We start from the raw sequence: 13,969 nt of genomic DNA, 5'->3' as shown, positions 1-13,969 counted from the left end.
GGGCAAGATGAATCCACGGTGTAACAAATCTCACCTCCTCACTGTCCTGAAAAAACACATTTTTAAAACTTTCTGGAAAGAACACACTAGAGACCAACCGAGCAGGTGTTCTGCTTCTGATTCCTGCCTCTCTGGGTGTGGGTTTGATCTGTAGCAGGCAGGGGCCAGACAGGATCACCCTAAGGGTTATCTTGGGTTGGAAAAACAATCCTTTGAGTGCTGGGCATGTCTAGAAATTGCCCACGCAGGAGGAAGAAAACAACCCCTGTCATTATTTTTTTTCCAGATAAAGGGGGGAAAAATGCTACTGACACTTTAATGTGCACTTTTCTTTCTAAATTCCCTTATCAACTGCATAACACAGAGCATTCTTCACTCTTTAATAAGTACAGGTTGAAGTCGAGCCTGACTCAAAGTCGATGACTGATTGAGTCCACATCAATACCCAGCAGATTCGGATGGGAGATAAAGGCAATACTGGTGTGTATAGCTACAGCAAACATGCTATGAACACATCCAACACTTTGGGGAGACCATCTGTAGCAGCCCACTCTCCTTCACTTCTTCTGGATGCCTCCAATTGCAGCATGACCCAAGCACAAGGGAAGAGTTACCGGCAGCTACCCCCCACCAGTGCCTCAGAGGGACTATGTAAGCAAAACAAGAACACAGGCTCTCTCCAGAGCCTCTCCCAGGAATTTGGCTGCTGAGATGTGAGCTACCCTTTGGAAAAAATTACTGGTTTTCCCTGCTGATCATACTTTTAGTGCAGGCACTATATCAGGTGTGGATAACCATAAAAATTAATCTGCATTCAATCAGTATTCTTTAGTTGCTCCATCTGGGAGTTTGTCTGCACCAAAATGGACCAAACACCCCATGATATCTTCCCTCTACCCAGAACAAAAGAAATTTGCGGGTTCTGTTTCTAAATAACATTTTCCATGGGAAAGTCAGCACGCTTTAAACTCACAGTACAGTGGAGTAGTGTCCTCACACAGACAAGTGCCTCACTCTTAACCCTTGCTGAACACAAACACAGATGTCAGGACAAAGCAGCAGATAATCCTCTGTACATCCCATACAAACCAACCACGAGGTGCTTTGCACAGCTGGGAAAGAGTTGCTTGGTGATAAACACACTTAATGGAGTTTACATTTGGTTAAGACACTTAGAGATTAAGAGGTTGGCTCCCATCTTTCCTGTCGGCTACAGGCAGATGCCGAACAGCATAAGGTGAAGATACTCTTCCTATGAGGTTAAGCAAGAAATAAATGAAAAGCTGTGGGCACCTCACACAAAATTCAGGGCCAAAAGTTGGGCTCAATTTGAGGTATCTGTGAAAACCCTCCATCAATACCAAGGGAATCCAGAAAATACATGGAGAGGACACAGTTCACACAGTCACTCTTCCATTACCTTGAGCTAAAGATCCCCTTGGCAGATGCATCTTTTGCACCCAGAAATGTCCCTTGCAGATCCCTTCTCCTGAGAATAGAACAGGTGGTGACAACTCATGAAATGTGCTCATACCCACAGCTTCTACAAAAATCTGACTTAGGTTTCATTGCACCTTTGGAAAGAGGCAGCCCACTCCAAAAGTTTAAAACTGGGTAGCTGAAGCAACTGCATTTTTTCAGGAAAGAAAGGGAAGAGTATTTAATAATCAAATAGCTTCTCCTCTCCACGTACAGAACTGTGGAAGCTTTCTGATCCTTTCCACTGTGCATCTGCACGTACTGGAAACAAGCTTTAGGACCAGGAACGTGCTGCAAAGTCCAGTATCACACAAACACACAGGGTGCTTCTCTCTGTTCTCTCACGCTGGAGTTAAAAGCAGGTATTAAGTTATAGCGCACAGTTCATTAAAAAGAAATTAGAAAGGGATCTAGCTACTAGAAAATCTGTGCTTTTCAAACTGAAGTTGCCTGGCCAGCACGGGTAAAGTGCTGTAACTCTCTGCTCTGGGACTCCAGCATTGATGTAAATGCTGCAGACACACAGAGCCTCTGCCTCAGAAAGTTACTGGGACTCAAGCGATGGGGACACAGCCCCATATTTACACCCCTGCCCCACTGTGCATCCTCTTGTGTCCATTTGTCACCGAGCGCATCTTCCCCTCCCTGCTCCACAGCAGATTAAACTTAATATACTTATGCAGTTGTGAAGTGTCCTGCCTATTATCCAATTAGGCAGCTAACGAGATCTGAGTAACAGCACGTAGGCACTGAAAACTCCTGCCTGATATCAGTACAGATTAGACACGTTCTTTATGTTCCCAGCCCTTGCAGAAAAAGAGCTGGGATTCGTTCAAAGGCTGCTCCGAAGACTGGATTCAGATAATTGTTTAATTTTGTTTGGGATCCATAAACACATCATGTTTGTTTCCTCTTGATCTCCTGGAGCTGTCATGTCACAACTGTCCCACTACGAAACTCCTGATCAATCTGGTGTGACTTGCTCAGTTGAACTTTCAGCGCGGACAGGGGCAGGACTCACCACCTCTATGGTCTCTTCTAGCATCAGAAATCCGTGGAGCAATAAAGGATCTGTGCATCATCAGGAAAAAAAGTACAGGATTGATAAAGAGATTCAGAAATGCTATCTTTATTAGCTCTGACGCCGTTCCACATGACATTCCCGTAAGATCCACCTAAGAAAACATTCATTAGATGTAATCACCATAAAACGGCTGCATGTCAACATCCTTCCCGGAGCACAATTATGAAGGGTTTGTTATCTAATTGGGAGGGCACTGGAAAGCGGGACCAGCCAGGCACAAGAGCTGTGCAATATTTTCATTACCAGTCAGGATGACAGACTGGAATGTATAGCCATAAACCAAACAGATGATTCAGCAGGGAGGATTTGCAAGCACCATGGTGTACAGATTTCAGTTTCTAAATGATCTTCATGCACTGGTCCAGTATCGACATCAGGAAATAATTAAGAAAGAGAAGCCCCAGGTACAGACACAAAAACAGGGAGCAACTCTCTATTCAGCAACACTCCAGAAAAGGCTCTTAGAGGGTCAAGGCAAAATGGTGATATTCAACAATGTCATACAGGTGCATGAAGGCAAAGCCCAAGGGATGAGCCATGGAAAGCACTCAGTTATGCCTTGCAGTATCCTGCCCTGAGCTGCCCACTGCCGTGCTTTTTGGAACAGCAGGCCTGAGAGCACCTCATGGAGAACAACAAAATTAAAAAACACCAGGTGTGAGATTTAGATGGATCCATTTAAGCCACAAGTGTTTCTAAGAACAGACTAATGCAGACAAGTAAGCGGGACACAGCCTGAGGGGAGACCTCTCCTTCCAAATCCAGCAGGAAAATTTAGAGTTTGATTCTCTTGAACTGAACCCTCTGTCTTTAATCTCTGTTTGAAAACAAGGTAACAGCCATCAATGTGGGTGAAAAGAACAATAGTCTGAGCCTTATCAACATAGAAAAAAGGGGAGATACCAACTGGATGGGTGAAACACACAGCTTTAAACTGAGAGAGGGCAGGGATAGATGGGATATGGGGAAGAAATTCTTCCCTGTGAGGGTGGGGAGGCCCTGGCACAGGTTGCCCAGAGTAACTGTGGCTGCTCCTGGATCCTTGGAAGTGTTCAAGGTCAGGATGGACAGATCTTGGAGCAACCTGGGATAGTGGAAGGTGACCCTGCCCATGGCAGGGGGTGGCACTGGGTGATCTTTATGGTCCCTTCCAACCCAAACCACTCTGTGATTCCATGACTCTGTGGTTCCAATTTGCCTGGATCACTGAGCTGGAAAGGCAGCAGCCAACAGACTGGAACACCTTATGTGAGAAGGGAATGAGGGAATGGGTGTTGTTGAACTTGGAGAAGAAATAGTGTTTGGTGAGGGACCCAGTTACTGTCTTCAACTACTGAGGTTTACTGAGCAGATGCAGCCAGAATGGATGGCAGAAACAAAAAGACAAGATACAATGGGAATTACTGACGGTGAGGGAAACACTGATCAGACAGGAGGAAAATATTCCTCACCACAGGAGCTCTAAGCATGGCATCAACCTGCTACTCTTCACTAAAAAAGGTCCAAGAAAGTTCACAAGAAACCTACTTTTGATCCTGGCCCTGTCTGAAGCAGGAGGTCAGATGAGAGAGCTTCAAATCTCCTGTGCCACTTCACTTACTCTTCACTTCTAAGAAATCTTTATCAAGGAACACTGGAAAAGGGATTTTGTCCTAGAGTCTACATCACTCTACACCTCTTCAGTGCCAGCAGACTCTAAAGCTGTGAATAAAATACCTTCTACATGACTAAAGATCCCAGTGTCTGCAACTGACAGAGAAAAAAAGTAAGGAAGGAAAACACCAGAGCTTTCACTGCAGTCTGAAAGAGAACAAGAGAAACTGGGGACTCACATTACACAAGTTACATACAAAAACTGCAAGAAAACTGAGGCATTCAAAGATACATACTGATAGTTCAAACAAAGAAAGCCAGACTGCTCCTCCCTACCTGCTCTTCCCACAGTAATAAACACAAGTCGATGCCAAAAGATGCTTCAGACCTGCCCAGACCAGCCTTCATTTTGGTGAGAGCTTCTTCAGCTGTCTCAGGACAAAGGCTCTCTGTGTGCAGACAAACCTGTCACACACACTTCCTATTCTCTCCCACTGAAAGGTATAACAGAGGTGTTAATAGATCCAGAGAGAATACCTGGAACAATACACACAGGCAAGTTTGGTGGCTTTTTGCCCCCAAAAAATAAAGTGAGGGAGTTTACCTTAGCAAACAATGCTTCTAAGTGCTGGCTGATCTGTTTTCTGTCATGTTTTATATTCAAGTGCTACCTCTCGGAGTAATCTTCACATCCACTTTTTACCAGCTTTAGAAATACATGAATAGCTGAATCCTTCAGGGGAACAAAGGGACAGTAGGTACAAAATCAGATGCACAGTGTAATCACGGCAGGGAGGGAGAAGGGAAGGTCACTCCTAAGTTACGGCTGGCAGGTCAGAGCAGGAAAGCACAATGGCTGAGCTGTAATCGAGCTAATCATGGGGAAAGCCTTGGTCAGGGCAGCTGGCAAGGACTTCCTTCACCTTACAACAGGGAGGAATTATTCTGGAACAGTCAGACATCCAGAACGCATCCCTGTGGAAAAGACAGCGCTTGAGCAAGAAAAGCACGTGCTCTCTTTTTATAGTTGGTAAAGAGACAAAGCCATAATAAAACTTTCCATGACGAAACACTTCACCAGTGCTAAAACTAAAATGCATTTATCACGCCACAAAAGTCTACTTGAGAGTCACAAAATGGTGTTTGCTGGCTGAGTACATGCAGGTATCAGACACAGCACTCCAGGCAAGTTTTGGACCCTGCAGCTCAAGGAAGACACGGCCCAGAGATTCCCAAAGGCAGCTTCAGAGGACTGAACAGCTCGCTCCGTACAGTAACAAAAGGGCAAGAGGGCAGCAATTCTCAACTGCTGCACAGAAATCAAAGGCAGAGACTGGGAACATCTCGGTAATGGCAAGAACAATGACCGACTTTCAAGGATGACCCAGGGACAATGAGGAAAGTCCATCACTGGAGGCTTTCAACAACTGCTTTGGACAAACATCTGCTGGGAAAGTTTAGATAGATCTGACCCAGCCTTGGGGCAGGAGGTCAGATTAGACAACTTAAGGTCTCCTCCGACACTGCAGCTCTTTGCTTGTAACAGAAATATGACAACAGAACACGTCAGCAGCAGCCCCAAAGCACGCAAGCCTCCCTGCTATTTCCATCATACATTGGAGAAACACTGTAAGATCCCACATGCAGCAGCTGCCCGTTCCTACGTGGCACCTTCTCCCCTCATTCCTGGAGGAGCAATACAGGGAGAACACAAAGAGCTGGACTCACAGAACAGGCCCGGAAAGAGGAGCTCCCCAGCACAGTCTTCCCAACAACACAGTCCCTCTCACATCCCACAGCATGGGCACAGTTATTAACAGGAATCCAACCCCACTGTCCCTCCCATTTGCCCCCTTCACATCTCACCCTGCAGTCTGAGCAGTTCTCTCTTTTTTCTCTTCAGGCCTTTCTTCTGTTCCTCCCTGGAATATTTTCACGTGCTAAGATCTTCAGGACTGGATCCCTGCCCACCACACAGCCCTGGATCCCACCCCAAGGGAATCAGGGGACAAAAAGAGTAATGACCCGGTGCTTCACTCCAAAGCCCGTGGTCACACTCAGCCCTTTGTCAAGCTCTCTCAAAGCCCAATTAGAGACACCAGATGCCACTGTGACACCAGAGCGATGGTGTGAGCTCCCCACGACTAGAAAAGGACATTTAATTTAGTCTGCTGGGAGACCTTTATGCTCCCGCAAGCATTAATGAATGGCACCAAGTGTCCCATGGGGTCAGAGCATCCGAGCAGCTGAGTGTAAACTGCAAACTCTGAAGTACCAACCTTTATCTCAGGGTTAAAGCTTCACCTACCGAAGCAGTTTTAAGATTTTTTGCTTCCTTGTGTGCACCCCCACAATCTTCTTGGCTCATTCTTGAAAATCCAAAGTCAACCTCCAAGCTCTGTCTATGGAACAACGAGGGAGGAAGGTGACAGAAGTGGTCCCAGGAAGAAATACTCACACGTGTGAGTGTTTCTGTGAGAACGCCGCAGCTATAACCACACGTGTGTGTGTGTCTGTCCATACACCCTGGCACGTCTGAGGGCACAGTTATGCAATCCCAGAAAACTTGGATCCCAGTTTGTACTGTCCTTAAAGGACAGCCCTGACTGTACGTGTAGTGCTGACAGCAGCAGTCATGGGACAGGCCAGGGATTGGATCCAACTAAAAAAATAACCCCATAAAAATAATAATCTTCTGCCAGGTGTGTGACCGAGATCTCGCACCCACAGTCTCAACAGAACACGCACAGGAATAGGATGACCCCTTTTCCTAGAAGTAGCATCTCAGATCTGTGTAAGTCACCCGCCAGCCTGTGCTCTGACGGCTGGAAAAGAGTTATGCAAGAGAGGAAACAAGCAGTCGGAGACAGGACAGCTCAGAGAAAACATCTCAGGGCAGTTCCTCTCCTAAAGCCAGGCTCTTGCAAAACAACCCTCGTGCCAGCTTGCCAGGCTTTCCCAAAGGGTCTGAAGCTCTGAAGGAGCTTCAGGAGTTCAATCAAAGGATTACCAGGCACATCTTCCTGGCAGAGTCCTCTGGGATCACAACGGTGACTGAGCTCAAAAAAAGAAAATCCTGTTAGAAGAAGACTGGAGATCAAAGCAGGAGGTTACATCTATATCCTGGAACATGCATCCCATGGGACAGGAGAATTTTTAATTCAGTTTTAAACTAAATACTTGTCCAAGAGAAACATCAGGTGAGCATGCTTGAATGTGCAACCTCTTTGGGAGAAAATCCATTCCCCACCTGCCCTGAAAAATTAATTTAACCGAACAAACTCTTATAAAGGAAAAGAAGGTCCTCCTTTTCTATGCAATTCCCTATTTAGGGATAGGCTAGGACTATCTGCTTCACTTAGCACAACGCATTTTCTGCCTACATCAGCTACAAGGGAGCTTGAGTAAGTACTTCACAACACGCATGATGTAAAACCAACATGCTTTTTTTCCTCCCTTTCTCAAAGTGTGCAAACATCACCATATCCTGTCCAATGTTTCAGTCATTCCAAGTCTGCCAGAAACCTACACTATTCCATGCCACTCAGCTCAATCTTGAGGACACACTTAAGGAAAATCTGGCATTATGAAGAAGAATAACGAATGGTGAAGAAATTAATAACTAAGTATTCATTCTTCAAAAGTTATCTACATCCATTTAGTTTTCTACTTCATCAAGCAGGAAAATAAATATTTTCTTATTTCTGAAAAGGTAGTTCCTGCCTTTGAACTCAGTAAGTACACACACACACACAAAAAAAAAAAAAAAAAGTCGAATGAAATGAACTTTTCAAGCCATTATAAAGGCTTTGCAGCCCTTGAAAGACCTATTGGATAAAAGAAATGTAAATTACAAAACCAAAAGTTCCCCACAAGCAGAAACTGTCTGGGTTTACATCAGTTCAGCTCTTCAGGGCCCTCCACAGCTGAGATCTCCTCACTCCCTTTCTGGCACTGATCTGTTCTGTGGCCTCCAGTGCTTCATCCAACCATCTACTCCAGGAAGTGGGAGAAACGTGGTCTCCGAGCGTGATGTGTTAAAGTGCCCCAAAGAGGGAATATGCAACAACAACCCTGTGTAAATCTCTACTCTGGGACTGCAAAATCTGTCTCCCTCAGACCAAGCAAGCTGTCAGCCATCATTTGGAATTAGAGAGCACCAACAATAAGTGCCTTGTTTAACTGAGACTTTAAAGCAGGGCCTGGTAGCAGAGAACTACCCGAGAATAGCTCCGGGATCAAACTCCAGCAGGAAAAGCAGGGAGGGGCTTTTTGACCCCTCTTGCATTACATTCCTGCTGCTGAGCTCATCACCTTCAGAACAACCCAGGCCTTTCTCAGATCCAAACCACTCCCTGCTGCATCCCATGAACTTCCCTAACATCCCATTCTTGCAATCTCACAGCCCTGACCCCAACATGTCCCAAACGAAAAACTTCAAGTCGCCATGAAAAGTAACACCAAAACTGCACTTAAAACCAAGGGCATTATTAAAATTCACCAAACACCACCACATTCGCTGCATTTTAAGATTTCCAGAGGAAAAGGTCACCGGAATACAGAGCACATCTCCCAGAGCTAACATCCTTGTCATGCTGCCGTCGGGTTCAGACAGCAAACACATTGTTCTAAAATCCCTGTGTGCTGTGTTATCCACAGCTCAGGGCTGCTGGCAGAATCACACAGAACGGTTTGGGTTGGAAGAGACATTAAAGATCATCTCATTCCCACCTCCTGCCATGGGCAGGGACACCTTCCACTATCCCAAGTTGCTCCAAGCCCTGTCCAACCTGGCCTTGGACACTTATAGGGATGGGGCAACCACAGCTTCTGTGCCAGGGCTTCATCACCATCTGACTTAAAAACTCTTTCCTAATATCTAATCTAAATCTAATCGAGAAGTCCCCTCTGTCAGTGGGAAGTCATTCCCTCTCTCATCCTGTCAGTTCGGGCTCTTATCCAAAATCCCTCTCCAACTCTTCTGGAGCCCCTCCAGGCACTGGAAGGTGGTCAAAGGTATCCCCAGAGCTTTCTGTTCTGCAGGTGGACACCCCCAGCTCTCTCAGCCACCCACCTGCACTGTTCCTCCAGCCTCCAGCCCAACCCTATGCCAGGGCCCTCAAGGGCACTGGCTCTCATGGAAACACAAGAACAGGACCTCAGACTAAGGTTCCTCCAAAGCCACTGTCCAGAGCAGAGCCACACACCACACGAAACACCTGCACCACACCAATGTGCTCCTCAGGTGCCACCCACACTCATGGTGGTAACTGGAGTAGCCATGAAGATTTATTTTCCAAGTGGTTCATATTCCCACCCACGGTATTTCTGGAATCTTTAGTTAAAACAAGAAGGAACCACTGAAAAATTAGATTATTTAAAATTTAAAAAAAAAAAAAATTTTTCAACCAATTTCCACGGTGACTCCTCTAAACTAAATATTTATTACACTGCACACACCCACAGTGCCCTCAAGAAACAGCACAGAATGCCTGGACACAGCAAAGCCAACACAGCAACAGAGCCAATGAAAATGGGACACAAAATCAAGGTGGCTGAAAATTTTCATGTTCCCTCAACAGGAAGACAACAAAGATGACAACACAGTCTGGAAACACCATAAAGGTGGTTTTGAAGTGTCACTTGTAAACTATTTGCGTCTTAGGATTCCATAATTTGATTAATTGGTTGAATTTGGGATTTTTATGGTTCTATTCCCTATTCTCATGGTGGGTTACCATCTCTCTCCCTCATTACTGCTGCGCTTAGATCAGTTCTTGCATGCAAGCAGAGCAAGACAGATCCCTCAGCCACATCTTAAAACCAGAGGTTTAGACTCTCCAGAGAAAGAAGAGTTCAAATCCATTCTTCACCCACATCAATTCCAAGAGGAGATCTTTGCAGCTCTTTTATTTATTATTTACCACTCTGACACAATGTTTTAGCTCACCAACAGAACTAAAAAAAATCAGTTATTTAATTTCCACAGACTTGACTTCATTAACTTCTGGAGAGGAGTAATGTTTGTGGCCAGTGGGAAAAGGGTATTTCTACATTTTTCCATTTTCTGGTCTGTTAATTACAATTACTGAGAAAAGGAGACAGCGGTGAGATTTGTGAAACACAGCAGGCTGCGTTTTAATACTTGTGAAAAAAAAAAAGAGAGAAAATAATTTCTCTTTTTTGTGTAACCCGAACATACAAAGTAATTCCACATACTTCAGAAGTCAGCATCACAATTTTCCTTAGACACTCACTTGGGCCAGCAGGAATTTAGTAGGAGAACCTCAGATTTGATTAGAAGGGATTATCTTTCAGTGAGATGACAGGAACAGAAAATATGAAATTATGGAAGTGGGGTTGAGAGACAGGTAGACACACTCCTGAGGTTGGAAGTGAGATGCAGGAATACTCCTCCAAGCCTCTGAGGCAGAGATGGCCAGGGGTCCAATAGCTTTTGAGGATGGATGAGTGAGAAAAAGCCAAATTACACTACTTGGCTAAGGTGGAGGTCAGTAAAAGAACCATCACACCTCTTAAATGCTGTAGGGAGCCCAGAAACCACCGTATCTGCTGTTTGTAAGGAATGTCAACAGTTTGACAGAATTCTCCAGACTCTACCTCAACCCCACCAGTGCCACCAAATCAACTGAGATTCCTCCATCCCAGTAAAACACTTGAGTTTCAGAGACACCACAACTACCCCGTGATACTGGTGGGAGAGACACAATGGGGAGGAAGTGCTTCCAGCTCAAATCAGAGGGAGACAACCACGAGTGCCTGCAGCAGCAGCGAGGACACGGGACCCCAGGACACGTGCAGCATATTTGTGGTGCTCCAGCCGTGCACTCCAGAGTTTCAGGGAGGCGTGGCACAAAGTGGAACAGCTCCAGAGCCTCTGTTCCACGGAGCCAAAGGATGGAGAGGGACGAACGACCGCAGCACCCAACATCAGCCAGTGTTTTTAGCATCTAAAGCCTCACACTTCTACAGCCCTTTCCACATAGAGCTTAGCCAAAATACCAGCTGGATGCTGCTCCAAATCCAAAGGAGCCCAGGTAAACATTTGATCAGCCACACAATGATTTGGATCCAGGCACTGAGTCAGACCAAGCCTGTTGCATTTTTGCCAGCTCAGTAGTCATCCAAACAGGCTTCTCAGTCCGGCTACCCACTCCACAACAGCGGCACGAGGGAAAGGCAGTGCTGGGTTTTTTTAGAGGCAAAGCCAGCTGAAACCACAGAGCTTGCTACTCCCTAAAAAACATGGTACATCTGTTCCACAGCAGTGCCATGAAAGATTAGTAAGTGCTGGCCTAAACAATCTGGAAAGGGAAAAGGACCTAGGAGAGCAAAATGTTATCACTAAGTCAATAAAACAACATCTGTAAAGGGCTGAGAACATAACAGCATTCTTGCACAATACACAGAAATGCTCCTGGGCTGATTTCTTGTTCTCCACTAAACCTGTCTGGTAACTCTGGGAACAGGACTGCATCGTACAGGCTACGGGAAAAGTGGATCAACAGGGTGAGCTAAGGACAGGGCTCTGGGCTCGACTTTGTTTGTGCAGGATCACAGAGTGGACATGTGTTAGGCGATACATATGGTTTCACTTTTATGTAAAGCTTGTGTTTACATCTAATGTATCAGGCAATTACAGCTGGTCCCGGCACCAGGTTTGAGACAGCATGTTTATAATCCATGGAAAGCATTTTTTGGGATGAGCAAAGCAAGGATGCAGCAGAGCAGCTCTGTGTATGGGGCTGAGAATGTAAATAAAAGCTTTGTTTTGAGGTCAGTTTCAGTAACTGACACTTGGCTTTGTGCACGTTACTACCCGGCATTCAGGACTAATCCCTCATCTACCACACCGATCTCAAAGACGGAGCAATTCCGCAGAAGTAGATGGATTCGACTGAAAGCGCCAGATCGCCAAGCCCCCGGTATTGTAACAGCTTTGTATAAACACGAAAAACACACCAGAAACACAAACAAGCCGGGAGCGAGCCTTCGGCGCTCGTCATTCACATCCCCACCACGGTGACTTCCCCACTTAACCTCTCCTCTCGGTGTCATCACCCGCAACGCCGAGGCGGGGAATGCGCAGGCAGGCGAAGACTCGTGTCACATGCGGGAGACACACTGACATCAACACACGGGAGGGGAAAAGTAACACCCAAACCACCCCAAAATCCCAACACAACCACGCCGGTTCTGCCCTTGGCCGAGAGAGCGATCCTTTCCCTCACGGTCCCCATAAAAAGCGGTCGGGATGACACCTGCTCCGCACCTGGGTTGGGGTGTCAAGGGGCAGAGGAATGAGGGTCAGCAAATTTGTGGGGTGGTTTGGGGAGCGTGGGGCAGGGCACAGCGAACTGGAGTAGTTTGGGGAGGTGGGATTGTGGGATGGGGCACGGGGAACGGCCCCTCAGGGCGGTGTGTGGGATGGGGCACGGGGCTGGTTCTTCCGGGATCGCGTGTGGGACGGGACACCGGGCTGAACCCTCGGGCTGGTGTTCGGGATGGGGAAAAGGGCTGAACCCTCAGCGTGGTGCTCGGGACGGGGCACAGGGAACGGCCGCTCGGGCAGCTCTGTGGGACGGGGCACAGGGAACGGCCCTTAGAGCGGCTTGGCGAGGTGGGCGTGTGGGACGGGTCCCGGCTCTGTGCCCCCAGACAAAGCCCCCCGCCCTCTCCCCGCCGCTGCCCGGGGGCTCTGTGCGGGGACGGAGCCGGGCAGCCCCGCCGAGGCGGCACCGGCCCTCCCGCCGCAGGTGCCGGCTGAGGGGGCCGAGGGGACCCTGCGAAGGGGACGCTCCGAGGGGACCGGGGCCGCCGCCCGCCGCGTACCTCTCTGTGCGGTGCGGTGCCGGAGGGGACTGTCGGGGTCGGGGCGCCCGCCCGGCTCTCGCCTCGCTGCCTCCCGCGGCTGAGCGGCTCCCGGCGCGGCTGAGCGGCGGCTGCGGGCACTGCGGGCCGAGAACCAGCGCCGGCCTGTTTTCCAGCCGCCTCCCCTGCGGCCCGCCCCGGCTCCGCCTCGAGCATCCCCCGCCTCCGCCTCCTCCTCTTTCCCCTTCTCCGCCTCCGCCTCCTGCGCCGCTTCCTCCGCCCCGCTCCTGATCTTGGTCGACTTGGACGTGAAACTCTAAGGATATCAGCGCCTGTTTGCTGAAACGAGCGTATTAAACCTAATTTTCTTCCTAAGCGGGACGGGTCTTTTTCACCTTCTGCGGTTGCCGCTGTACTTCAAGGCTGCTTTGATACCCCGGTTCCGGGGCGTTCACCAAACTACAGAGCAGACCCAGTGTGGAAAACAACTTAATTCCTGCACAATTTTTTTTTCCTATTCCTGTCTAGACAATGAAATTAATCTCATCGGAGTCCGCCTCAAAATTAAAGCCCAGCCTGTGGACCAGAAAAACGCAGCCCACCACAGTCCTACCCAGACACGGTCACACGTTCTTATCTCTCACCATCTGGTTTCTGCCACTCACTGATACCAGTGTTCACGCAGTTGCACGAGGCAGTGTGAAATACTGAAAAAAAGAAGTTATAGAAAATCAGAAGTAGGCCTAGCTTTAAACTTTTTTCAGCTTGAAGACCCCTAAAAGCTAGCAAAGGACCTTCTCTAACATAAATAAATAAATAAATAAATAAATAAACAAACAAACTATAGTATATAATATATATGCAATGTAAATATATGCATACATAATATATATTAGATACACTGTATATATACTATAATACATACTTATATATATATATGTATTTATTAAAAATAAACATTTTGTGTGTGTATGTATATAT

The 13,969-nt window shown here is 47.2% G+C and overlaps 1 protein-coding gene across 1 annotated transcript in view; it reads right to left on the bottom strand.

Moving 5' to 3' along the window:
- Positions 1-13,141, bottom strand: part of SMOX (spermine oxidase) — a 49,228-nt gene extending 36,087 nt beyond the window's left edge. The window contains exon 1 of the mRNA XM_066185232.1: positions 13,010-13,141. The gene's annotated coding sequence lies outside the window, so the exon portion shown is untranslated. The remainder of the gene's footprint in view (positions 1-13,009) is intronic.
- Between the last annotated feature and the right edge of the window lie 828 nt (positions 13,142-13,969).

Source organism: Chamaea fasciata, unplaced genomic scaffold, assembly GCF_029207755.1.
Source record: "Chamaea fasciata isolate MVZ Bird 193981 ecotype frontalis unplaced genomic scaffold, bChaFas1.0.hap1 SCAF_6, whole genome shotgun sequence".
In the NCBI taxonomy this organism is placed as follows: domain Eukaryota; kingdom Metazoa; phylum Chordata; class Aves; order Passeriformes; family Sylviidae; genus Chamaea; species Chamaea fasciata.
Note: the sequence above shows the minus strand (reverse complement) of the source record. Positions and strands in the feature narration are given on the sequence as shown.